Source organism: Centropristis striata, chromosome 21 (genome assembly GCF_030273125.1).
Source record: "Centropristis striata isolate RG_2023a ecotype Rhode Island chromosome 21, C.striata_1.0, whole genome shotgun sequence".
Taxonomy (NCBI): domain Eukaryota; kingdom Metazoa; phylum Chordata; class Actinopteri; order Perciformes; family Serranidae; genus Centropristis; species Centropristis striata.
The window spans coordinates 16725209-16738970 of record NC_081537.1 but is presented as its reverse complement, the minus strand read 5'-3'; positions in this window follow the sequence as shown (position 1 = coordinate 16738970).

Genomic DNA, 13762 nt, shown 5'->3' with positions numbered 1-13762 from the left:
ATATACTCATTATATTATATAGGTTAGTGGATATAGTGAATGTCTTTTTGAGGATCCCATTCATTCTCTATAGACAGCAGGAGATCCAGCCACACATTGCATGATGGATATGGCTCACAAAAATAGGTAAATATTCGTTGTATCCTAATTTGCATAATCACAACTCAACCTCAACTTTATGCAAATGAGGCCCTCCAACACAACGAACGCACCTTGCCAAATTAAGACCAAACAGTCAAACTGGGCAGAGCTGGTCAAATATGAAAAAAAATGTTCTAATGTTATTAGAAACATTCAGTATTTTCCTGTTTTGTGTAGAATTTTGTAAAATGGGAGAGTTTGTGACCTGTTCACCATGTTGAAGAAATGTTGTGCCAAAACCAAGCACTACCCAATTTGAAGGAAGCCTCTGTCTATCCATTAAACGTATGTGTATAGATGGTAAGCTACGTCATTCCTTCGGAGCAAACTTGCCAAAAAAATCGGACCATTTGGGGATTCTTGCACGTCTTCCCATTTGTCTGCCAGCTGTGGTGTACCTCCACCATTAGAGAGACAGCTTTTTCCTCCACTGAGTACTGATATGAGCACATAAAATACTTAATACTAAGCAATGAAAATATCTCATTTACAATCAATAAAAAAACCTGTGAAACATTTATCTTAGGGTTCATAAAGTTAAAGAGAAAATGCACTGCCTTCTTGATTACATGAGGACACATGCTTCATCTTCCCTGCCAGGATGATGCTAAACAGCTAAAGCTACCATTTATGAGCTGACTTTTGTTAAATGATTAAGTTGATTTCAAAGTATTTCAGCTTCTATAGCTACTGCAGCTCCAGCTCAGACTCCAAGTGGGGACTAAAGTGTATTATTCTTCATGCATTACGAAAAATGAATCAGGACAAGGTCAAAGAATGTCACTGAACTCCGATTTGGAAAGTACATCTGACCCTTGATTCAGATTTTATAAATTGTAATAACAATATAAATTGTAGTCTCTATTCGCAGTGCAGATTTCAAAAAGCACTTTATAAAGACAAAACCCAATGAACAAACAAAGACACAGATCTCAGTACTGTCAGAGGTGCCCTTTGGCGTCTAATAATGACTGATGAAAAAGAAAATGGTAATGTAAATCAATCAAATCATACGTTTCTTTGAGGGGAGCAGCGTTCCTCCTCATACAAGGTCGGCCCAAGGTAAAACTGCACGGCCTGAAACTAATTAAGCAATTACAAGGTCCATGTATGTGCTTTGTCGCTCCAATGTGAAAGACTGTCAAGTGGAAGAACACTGCGCGGACTGGACGGACGCTGTCGACTTTGATGTAGGCTTATGCATATGAAATGAGGTCAGATCGTGGTCATTAAAAAGAACTCCTTTACTCGGGATATCACGCTACGAGAGGCAATTTCTTCAAAGGGCTTTTACTTTGGAGATTTGTAAGGGATTATGACAGGAAGGCATGTATAAACAAAGCAATGTGAGAAGAAAAGGAAAATGGGTCAGATAATGCCCTCTGTCACAGTTATTACACATCTCAATTACTCAGGCCGAGGAGAGCGCTAGAAGTTACAGGGATCATTTGCCTGAGCAAGAACGCAAGACCAGTCCCACAGCCGGTCTGCTCTCGTGTCATGTTGTATTTCTTGGAAGATATTTGAGCTCGGTTGATATTGGTTCACTAAGCCTCTCAGAATCCAAACTCTATGGCTATATAAAATGCATGCACTGCAGGGAAAATACAGTGTTGAGCAAGTGAGATTATGCAAATGAGCTGTCCAGACAGCTGAAAACCAGGAAGATAAACAAAGTGATATACAATACTATAATGGTAATGCATTTCCACAGTACTACTTATGTTCTTGCTCTATACATTAACCAAAGACTGAGACCACAGGGATCACAGGAACATGTGGTTAGTCAGCTCCACTCTATCAATACGTTCTTTGGTTCAGACAATCGTGGGAAATAACACAACTGTACTTAAATACAGTCTTAAGGTAAATGTACTTTACTATTATTTTAGTAATTATTATCTAGTATTTTCATTTTTTGGTACTTAAGATTTAATTTGCATCAACATTAATATGAATATCCTAACTTAGTTAATATACTAACCATTGCAATCAATATTTTGTGCAATGGTGGTCTTAACCTCTCACGTGTCATGGTTCAATGAGGATAATTCACTTGTTTTTCATAAAGGAAACGCATATTAAAACCTTTATGTAATTTTATGTACATTGGAAAGACAATGGTTTTACAGGACGTTTATTGTTTTTATTGAATTTTACATTTGTACTTTTTTTTTTTTTTGGGGGGGGGGGGGGTTCTAAACTTTGAAATGGGTCACAACATAACAGGAGGGTTAATGTACTTTTTAGCTAGGAATGCACTGAATCACATCAGTCCGACACTGGCCAAAATCACTATTGTATATTGGCTAAATAAAAAGTATAATCACATTCAATCCATTAGTGTAAACTATCATATAAAGCTTAACTGAACTTTGAACGACATGCCATAAAGACAGATGTGTCATGAATAAAAGAGGAGCATCTGTGTGCAAAAGGTTTAACTAAAAAGAAGCAGCAGTATTACATAACTGAGTCATGTTGTGGGCTATGTGTTTCTTCCTTTAGGGGAGTAGAATATTCATTTCACAGTTTGAACATGATGTTTTTTATATGGCGAGGTTAACAAAACTGCATCGATACAGATACATTAACAGCATGTATAAGAATGGGAAAAAGTATTGGACCAGTGTCAATAATGGCTGAATTGGTAAAGGACATGAACAGGTGGAATCAAGCATCATTACTTTTCAATCAATCTATTTTTTTTTTTTTTTTAATGAATTGAAAAATCATTTAGCCAATAAAATGTCAGAAAACAGTCTAAGGACCATGAAATGACAAGGTGAGGTTCATAAGATTAGTTATTTTGTCAGTTCAAAACTCAAAGATGTCCAATGTATAATGATGTAAAAAAAAAAAGAAAAAAGAAAAAAGAAAGAAAGAAAGTACCAATTCCTTATATAAAAAAATCTGGCTTAAAAATAACCAAAACTATAAATTGGTTATCAAACACGTTCTAATCTAAGCTCTAGAGTATTTATACGATGGGGTTTTGCTACTTTTATTCAAGTGAATATTTCTCCCACTCATTAATACAATCCTTTCATTTATTTATTATTCTTTATGCGTCTTTTAAAAACATAACCACACCTAATTGCACGCATTGTGCAGTGACTATATAGGTTTATATTTGCTTTGGCCTAACTACCCCTGACCTGCCATTGTCAGCCCCTTGTCCCTAACACAGAAACAATGGGCCATTCTTGGCCTAATGTGCGGCTATGTGACGTATAATAAATATTGCAACGGGGGAGGCAGAGAATCTGTCAGTCAGGAGATAATGCCTTTCGTCAGCTTCAAACCAACCACAAACGTCTCTAAAGCAAATGATTCCTTTAAGGTATTCCTGTATGGTAAATGATTCATAGTGCCTGCATTGTTAAAAACAGCACTTAAGAGGGGGACTGGTTAAAGTAAATATAAGTCATGGTGGAAAAGCTTGTAGCATTATCCAAGGCTGTCTGAAAGCATATTAATGCCCAGGGTTGTTAATGGACACAAAGGGCTCAGGAGTGTTTCAGTTTGAATAGATCTGTCCTGGCACCCTTCAGAAACTTTAAACAGTCAATTAATGTGACACTCTAAGTCATTCTATATTTTTTTAATTACATTGTTCTCTATTCAAGCATTTTCGGGGGAATTGTTTTTGATGAAAAATAATTCAGCTTCATAGCCAAGAATAAATGCATTCTTGTAATTGCTTGAAGGGTAACACACTCGTTTTATGTTTTGATTGAAAAACAATCAGTGCTTCAGTTAATTCAACTTTCACATCACTTTTTTGAGGCAGAAAATTAATCGACTTCTTTGAAAAACAGGAAATGCATTTTAGAAACACAATATGCCTTACCTGCTGATTACGCAGTTTTTTTTCCGAATCAATAGGATCAGCTTTCATTAACGTTGCAAGTCTATCAAACAATATGACATAATATCAATTTAATATAACTGTCATGTTGCATGTAGTCATCTGTCATCGGGACAAAAGAGGTATGAGTAAATATCCATCAGAACAACAGGCTTTTGCTGCATTAGCTATTGAACGCTGCTTTGAATAACACTGTGAACTCCAGACACACATATTGTTCGGGCCATAACACATTTCCTGCCATTCAAAACTCACAAATCCTCTCAAAATGGTGGTCACGGACAAAAGGAGGGAGGTACAAGATAGGTTAAAAATTTGGCATGTTGTGAAAGCAACCAACTGCTTTGTCTGTGTTACTTTCCTCTCAGGGCCGAGGCTGTATAGGTCCAAAACATTAGGGTGTTGACAAAATGATGGATGAAGCATGGTAAAGTGGTTAGCGATTGTAAAGGCTCTGAAAACTTCTTCCAAAGCACAAACAAATGACCGCTTCACATTGTATCCATCACTGATACATTGTCCTAATTGGAAAATGAGACCCTTGGTATCAAAACACAAAACCGCAGACACAATGTGCTGGAATACAAATTTACCTCCTCTAGACTGCTACGTACACAACAAACCCCAAAGTGCTGAATAGATTCATACGTGATTATGAAATAAACACACATGAACACATGTGACAAACCAATACAGTGTGAAATCAGTTGGCATGATATCCAAACTTATTATCATTGTGAAATGGTTTTTGGAATAGTTGAGCCCTCTCACCTTTTCCATATTTATCCAGTTAGCTCTTGTTAGCCAGAGCAACAACAATGCCAAAGTTATTCTGATTCAGAAAACTAAAGGCTGCTGTAAATAAACAGAACACACCTCACCTATTATAGCTCAACAAGGCTACACATGCTATCTATCTAGGCAAGGCAAGTTTATTTATATAGCACATTTCAGCAACAAGGCAATTCAAAGTGCTTCATGAAAAGCATCATGACAAAGGAGAGAAAAACTAAGTAAAGAAGGCATTTAAAGATCATTAAAACAAAACCTTAAAAATCAAAGAGAGAAAAAATAGGCTAGATACTTAGGTACTGGCTAGGTGACAGTGTAACATAGTTAGCTTGAGATTGACTAAAAATAAAAATAAAAATCAATCAGCTCACAAGTATAGACTGTATATGAGAAGTGGATTTAGCCTCCCGGTCTATAGAGAAGCCAAGTGGCTTAAACCTGCATTCTTCCCAACGACCAGCAGGGGGGAACTCTAATGGTTGTTAAGAGAAGTCTGGTTGTACAGAAGTAAGAAATAACCCTACTTCTTACTTGATATATTACTCAATAAATGTTGTCTCAATCTCTAGCTACAAGTCTTCTTCAATACAGCATGACAAATTATGGTCCCACTTCGAGTAAATAGATAATAGAGCAGGGTTCGTTTAGGGTCGTTTAAGCTCCCCTGTGATAAGTAACTATCCCAGCAACCTGTCAATAGAGGTGTAGCAATGTTGGCACTGTGTACATTTAAATATTTACAGTGTATTCTTAGCTCCTGAAAGTTAACTGTTACAATATGACTACTTAAATAGTCTTGTTTTGTGTTTTTTTTTTATATTAAAAGACCCCCAAAGAGTCAGCTGTTCATATTTTGCCAAAATTAGCATTATAAAATTAACAGTGAATTGAAATTCAAGTCACATTGTTGTTAATTCAATTTTGTAATACAAATACTTTTGAAAGAGGGCATTTTACATTTAAAATGTCTACAATTAAATAAAAATTAGCTTTTATAAACCTCTGTTGCAAATGCAAATTAGTTGAGTTTTAATCATTTTTACAATAAACTGACAATTTATTGGTTATTTTTGTATGTTTTACATTTTTTTTTCATATTATTATTTGATTTATAATGCATTTTCAATTTATTTACCACATTATTAATACAATACGTCTCACAGTCACATTGCAACAACATTGATTATTTGTATAGTTGAAAACACTAAAAAACAAACTGGAATAATTACTCACATGAGAGCTACATTTATTGTCTAATACTGAGACAATTCATCATACCTCACAATAACACAAAAAGCTCTATGCCCTTGTAGAAAATGTTAAGAACCAAATTAACTACTTGTCTGTGTTTTTGTACAACATTATAGTGACAGGGCTCATATTACTACATACAGTGAATCAAATCATTTAAATATGTTGTTTTTAGGTCAGTAGCTACAAATGTGTCGTTAATGTTTGCTTCAGGAATGGTTGCCTACAAACAGTGAGTGAAATAACCTCATAAGATGTATACAAGTAAAATAGGTTTCTTGTCAACCCTCATAAGGCTTCTTTAATCTCCACTAGAGGTCTCTGTCGCTCACCCCCGTCTCTCTATAGCACATCCTCATACAGATGCATGTAAACACAGTCCTCAGCCACAGTAAACACTACTGAGGATGATGCAGGACTACAGCATTGATTTGTTGTTGCTTTTTTAAAAGAAAGAGAGAAAAAGATTTAAATGGCACCACATCAGCTCAAACCAAGAAGCTCAACAGAAAAACTTTGTCATTTAAAATATTTCTGAAACTCTGTGTAACTTTGAAAATCAAATTAACCCAGTGACCCAGAATCTAACAGTTCCCGAATACCCCAAACAAACACGGTTCACAACGAGTCACAGATTTAGGCCTCACAGAAGAATGAACTACAAGCATCAGCAGAGGTAGGATGCCTGGCATGGCAGGGCATTCTTCACACAGTGGCAGCATGAGCGATGTGGGTCACTTAGCGAGTGGCAAGGATTCAAAACAAAGAAAAGGCCCAAGCAATGGGGTCCACTGGATAAATTTGTCAATGTCTTGTGCCTTAAGGCACCCAGCCTCGCCTGACCCCAACCTCCATTCTCAAGATAAATACCTCTGTCACCATTCACCTTCAGTCCCTGGACACAAATTAAACTTGTCATCCATCATCCTTGTGCAGAGGTATAATTTTCCCCCCACCCAGTAATGAGTTTAAGACCTCTGAACAGGCCAGGGATGGGACCTTGCTGAACATGACAAAGCATTTTGGAATCCTGTTTTTTTGTGTGTGTGGTTATTATTTGTATAAAATGACTTGATCTCACACTCCCCACTGGAAAGCTTGCCAACTGGATAAATGATTGACTGTGACATTCATTGCAACTGTGGGTCCATACAAAGTTCAAGCCGTGGAAGGTGTAAAGCTCCGGGTATTTGTTTTCCTCAAATGGCCGCGGCTGACAACCTTGTATGATAATGTGCCCACTGTACATCAACTTAATTGACACTTAAATCTGTCAGTAGCCTTACAAATGCCGACCTTCTTTGGGGAACAAATCCTTTTTAATGTGCATTCTTTGTGAGTGATTGCGTGTGCGTGTGTGTGTGTGTGTGTGTGTGTGTGTGTGTCTGTGAGGAGGGATGGTTTTCAGGGGGGAGGGATGAAGTGAGTGAGGATACAAATGAGATAAAGAGAGAAAGCTGTCAAGATAAACAGTACAAACTGTAAAAACAGAACTGTTATCTGTAGTTGCAAAGCAGGCAGCTCTCTTTAGCACAAGTTATACCACAATACCATGAAAAATACACAAATATTCTTATAAATATAGCAGCTGGTTATATACACACAAGGAAGAAAATCAAATTGCCTCCGAATCCCTTTTCACCTGTCTGATTAGGATATTTTTGCCATGTAATGTTATTAGCAGCCTGGTTAAAATGGAGCTGCTGTGCACTGGGGGTTGGCTTATTAATTGTTGTTTTCGTGTCACCACTGCTGTGTGCACCCAGTGATTTAATCAGCTAAATTCACTGCCATGGGAGCTGCAGCCCGAGCCAGGTTTGACGCTATAGGTGTAATAATAATATATTGGCAATGAACATGTCATTCCAATTCATTTCTGAGAGTGATTTACATATATGTGCGCTGAATAACACTGATTAGCCAAATGGGATGAAGTTATTATCTGGCTCCTTCATTGCATTAATGCTGCCGTTTCATTAATTCAATTTCCACTTACTCCTGAATGTCTGCTCATCATGAGAGATTGCTTTGACTGGCTGACAGTTTAGGGCAAAATAGTAACCCTATTATCCCCTGGACATTGATAAGCACTGAGATGTGTGTGTGCCTTCTGCTTCCTGCTCTAAGGGCAGTAATGACCTGGGGGCAGCAGCTTCTATCTCGCTCACAGGTACAATCTTGTTTACCTCAATCCTCCATAGACTTGCACCGCTCTCTCCCCAGAGACCTGATCCGGCTTCTTTATCCTCACCCCAGTCACCTATCTGGTCCCTTTCTCTAATCACAAAGCATCTCGCTGCTCTAAAGCTCCACGTTATCTGGAGGGGCACGGCCTCTGGTACTCGTCGCAATTAACCTGGGGCCTTGTTACCAAAACACTCAGTACAGCGAGTCAGTCTCCATGGGCGAATAGTGCAAATGAGGCCTGGCTACCACACATTCATTAATGATGTTAACAGTGATGACAAAGACTCAATATAGCACAAATACACCTCACAGCGTGCATCCTAAAAGGTGTTAAAACTGTGATGCTGGGTGTTGAATAAAATGCATAACTCTGACTTTGTGCGTACAAAACAGCAAGGTCAGGTGAGATGTCAACATGATGTCATGAAATGACGCCGCCATTATTCTAAATCCCTTTCCCAAGGTGGAAGGATTGCAAATTGTGGCTCCTGCAGCCATCTCTGATCACAACCAATCCCCGGAATGACAACAGACAGCTACAGTGATGCAGAGACGGGCCGACAGAGATGGATGGATCGATAGACGACTGCATATGCAGACGTGCCTATTGATAAACTCCTGCTGACAACAGGCGAACACTTTGGGCTCATCGGTGGAAATGTCAGTCATGCTGGCCATTAGTTTGCATGCATTTCAGGTCGGATGTCCTCAACCTGTGACCGTGGGGTACTAAGGCCAGCCTACAAGGCCCGTAACATGCCAAAACACTTTTTTATCACTTGTCAGAATCGATTCCTCTTGGTGTCAGTCCAGGCTTCTCTACTACTCTGTGTGACAAGGAATAAGGCAGCCTTGATGTCTGAAAGTGATAATATACATGAGCAACTGAAATGGGACTAATTTTGCTATAGTCCTTCAAAACAGGGCAGCAATGGTTATTCCTTATTATTGATAAATCTGTTGATTAATTTTGATCCAGAAAATAGTGAAAAATGACCAGCACAATGTTCCAGAGCTCAGCTGCATGTTTTGTCACAACAACAAAACCCATAAATATTCAATTTGCAATTATAACATGAGAAATGCAGGCATTTTTGTAAAATGTCAGAAAATGGAGATAAGTACCCCTCACAAGCTTTCTGAGCCCGAGGGGATGTATTCAGATGGACTGTTTTGTCCAAGAAAAGTCTAAAATGCAATGACAATTTTTCACATTTAAGCTGCTAGAAACAGTAAATAGTTGGTATTTTTGCTTCATAAATGTCTTAAAGTGGCTATAATCTATATTATTATTGTGACAAATGGATTAAATGACATGTATGTTAAATGGGTCCACTTAGTGATGAATCACAGAGAACTAGAACGCAATTTGTTGCAATGTGGAAACAACAGGGATGTTATAAAAAGATGATGTGTTGTATTTCTTGCTCAGTTTTTAAACACATTCTTGGCTGTTGAACGAAGACCAAAGGAAACTGATCATTTGAGCCATAACAAGTATCAATTTACAAGTTGTTGTTCCAACTTGCATTCACATAAATATTCCCAGTTAAGTACTCAGTTTTCTGATTGTTCCAACACCACATGAGTGCAGCACAAATCCTCTGACATTGGTAACGAAAGTAAAAAATTATATTTGTATCAACACTTTCACCTTCCACTAAGTTTTAAGAAAATCTTGCCAGTATTTTTTCCGAAAATCTGCTGGCAAACAAAAACTGCCTTCATGGTGGAGGTAATAATTATCACTAGACTATGCAGTGCTCTATAGTGTCTTTCAGCTCATTGTTTTGGTTTTATGGCCCACAACTTTACTGTTTTGGTCTAATATTCAACAGAAACAGCTCTATAAACCCACTGTGCACTACCTGCCTTGCAACAAGTGACAAAGTTGGCAACTATTACCTACCAGCTAGACAGAAACATGATTCCGAATGCTAATGTTGCTGCATATCTACTAAATCTGTTCACCATGTCAACGTCAAAGGTGAAGATAATAGTGTTGTGTTCACAAATTATTTTCTTTGACACCAAAAGTCTGCATGGAAGTTTAAAAACAATTTGTACAAGTTGCACCATTTCTTGCACGTTGGCAGCCCATACTGCACTTTAAGTTTTCATTTTCAATGTATAATAAAATAGCTGTCTTTCTATGCCTCAAGTAATGCTGGATGCATTTCTGCTCGACAGTGTGTTGTACTTGACAAATCAGTGTAAACTCGAGGCCGCGCTCTAACCGCTGACAGGTAATGGCTCGTCACTGTAAGAGCTCCCAACTAGCTCCGGAGTGGAGAAGTCATGTTTGTATTCTAACAAGGCCGTTCTGGGTTGGGAATGGCAGTCAAATCTAAATTCTGCTCAGGGAGCAGAGAGAAAAATGCCTGATGAATTTGTCAATACTGCAGGAGTGATGGGCTTCATATGTGTGTAATGGACTGGATGCTTCTCAGTACAGATTGCCTGTCGAGATAGGAAACTATAATGAATGGCATGGAGGAGCATGGTCGTAAATATCAGGCTTTTTACCTTCATTTAAAAGACATGACACTGTTGGCTAAATGCCCAATACTTGTTTTTTTAAGACACATAATACAAGATAACAGCCCTAATGTTGAAGAATTCTGATTGTGTTTAACAACTCACCGTAGTTGAAAATGTAGGCTTGTTTTGCAAAAAATATAATTGATTACAACAATTACAAATAACAACAATTACAAATATGGCTTGTTTTTCTTCGCAACTTTAATGATATAAACAAGCATTTAGCTGCATCAAAAAAAATGGTATTTGAGATCTAGGCTACATCCACACTAATGCATTTCTATTTTAAAATGCATAACTTTAGAATCTACACCTCTGCACAATTTGACAACCCCGCTGCCCCTATTTTAGCCTTTGGGATTGCATTTTAGTCTGAATGGGCAGAAATAGAGACTTATGGAAACAATGACACAGACACCCACCTTGTTTTCTTTGCTAGAAGCTGTTGTGCAGTTGAATCCTGCATTTCATAGTACAAATGCTGCCTACATGCAAAAAAGGCAAGCTATTATTTGAGCGATGTGCGTAAATTCCTGTATTCTGTAGTATTATCACAGCAGTAAAACCATGTTTACATCAGCCTGGGCTTGCCCAGGGTACATGGTTGGTTTGTGATGCGTTTTCAGGTATGAGTAGTTCTGAAATGGTGCTAAAAAACACAGTAGGACAGGAAAAAAATAATAACAAAAAAACATGGATGATGCCTTAGTTGATATATATTTGAGGCTCCAATGTGTTAAATCTTTGGTCTTTTTTTTGGTAATTTAGCTTCAAATGAAAGATTGTAACTGTACTTAAACATTGTATTTATGCATGCAAAGATAATTGTTTTACAAGAGTGCTAGACTGAAGACTGTTAAAATATACTGTATGTATTTATTCTACTATTCTAATCTAATATAGTAAACATTTTATGATCAGTGGAATAGCTGGTTGCAGAATTGAGCAGTGGGTGCCTACATGGTTAGAGTTTTTGTAGGAGGGTAGGAGAGGTAGAGAGGCAGTCTGGTGAAAAAGGGTTGAGTAAAACCTTGGATGAATAATAGACTGCTTCCCAAGCAGCAGCACTCTTGGTGGTAGGAGGTTAATATTCTCACATGTCATTAGGTCTGCCGGCTCGACTGATGGCTCATTGAATCAGGCAGCAAATGATTTCCTCATGCTGCAGAGGACAGAGCACTTCAAAGGGAAGGGGCTGAGGTCAGGACAGCACTCCGCTTTGATTAATGACCGGGGCTCAGCAGAGGTTGCCTGTAGGTAAGAATGTGACGGTGAATTGGATGTGAAGGGGACCGACTTTTAAGCTGGATTTGACCCACCTCCAGAAAAACTTGCAGATACCATCACAAGGGTTGGGTTGATGGGTTGTGACTGAAAAGCTTGCTGACCCTCTGGCTTATACAATCATAAAAATGAAACTTGCAGGCTGACAGCCTTACCTGACATTATAGTACTATTTAATCATTTTATACTTGAATATGAAACAGCTGCTATCACCTTTAAATGTAAATCTTAAGGTGATTCTTTTGTAATAATTTGCATTTTTCCACACACAGTCCTACTAAAGATATTCCATGAAAGTAAAAGCTGATTCTGAAAAAAAACAACCCTGAAAATTGAACCATCCATAGTTTAACTGGAGTTAGGCTTGAGTGGGGATTAAACGCACCACCACCTGGGTTGTCATTCTCCTGGGCCCCATTATCACCCTCCTTATTAGTTTTTGACTCAGCAGAACAAAACGTGACCGCCTCAATCTTTGATCTCTCACGCGCTGACACAAATCCTTTCAAGCCTCCTGACGTTCCTCTGCTAAGGTAATTAGCACTAATTAAAAGGTTTCCAGCTGCCTTGTGTGCATTTTTTGTTCCTCCACAACACATTGTCCTCACAGGTGCATTTCCTATGTTTACTGTGGGCACGTCACTCACATTCCTCCCCACTTGTTCACAGAGCATGATCAAGGGGATTAGGACCATTGTTTGGGGGTGATAAAGGAGTGAAATGCCCAATTTGTTGCCAATGGGAAGCCATAATTCGAGTTTGTCACATCTGGAAAAGAGGTTGGGTGTTTCTATGACTCAAAGGTTACGCAAGAGAGCAAGTGAGTTTGAAGAAGCTTTAACGATATAATTGAGGGAATTTTCCATCATTAGCATCATTTTAGAGGTTCTAATTTAGATTATAAATGGGTTTTTTTCTCCCGAACCCGAATGCATCAAATGTTCATTTGACTTAATACTTTCTTTTACTATGTTCACATGCACATCTGGTTTACCCTTTATCCGAATAAGACAATATTTCTACTGAGCTGTGTACATGGCGAATTAATATAATTTTTTTTTCAAACTAGTAGTAGACTTCTCACTCTTCCATTCATTCAACCACCTTCTTGAAAAGGTCATTGTTGTGATATTTGTGCATATTCAGAAACCTGTTGATATCTAAGTCTTAAAAGTCTTACATTTTAAAAGTAATGGCATGAGGCCATGTGTTGCAAAATGTGGTAAAAACCCCATATGGAGACATATATTTCAAATGTGCTGTATATATGTCTGAAAAATACTCTTAAAGCCCAAATAATATCGGCATATAATAATAACAATAATAATAATAATAATAATAATAAATTTTATTTGTAGTGCACTTTACATTACAGGAAATCTCAAAGTGCTACAGGTTAAAAGCATAACAGTCTAATTATAAAAAGGATAAAAAAGGAAAAAACAGCTAAAAACAGAAAACATACATACATAATCTAAAAACCATCTAGATGGGAGGAACCAAAGGTTTTGCTAAAAAGGAAAGTTTTTAGTCCTTTTTTAAAAGTGTCTATGGACTGTGGTGTATAACACATCTTAATCAGAAAATGCTATAGTTGGAATAAGGATAAATTCGTATATGTTTTGTAAACAGAATCACCATAACTGTACACAAACAACAACTAGAAAATTTCCTTTTGGGGAAACTCTGAAAGGG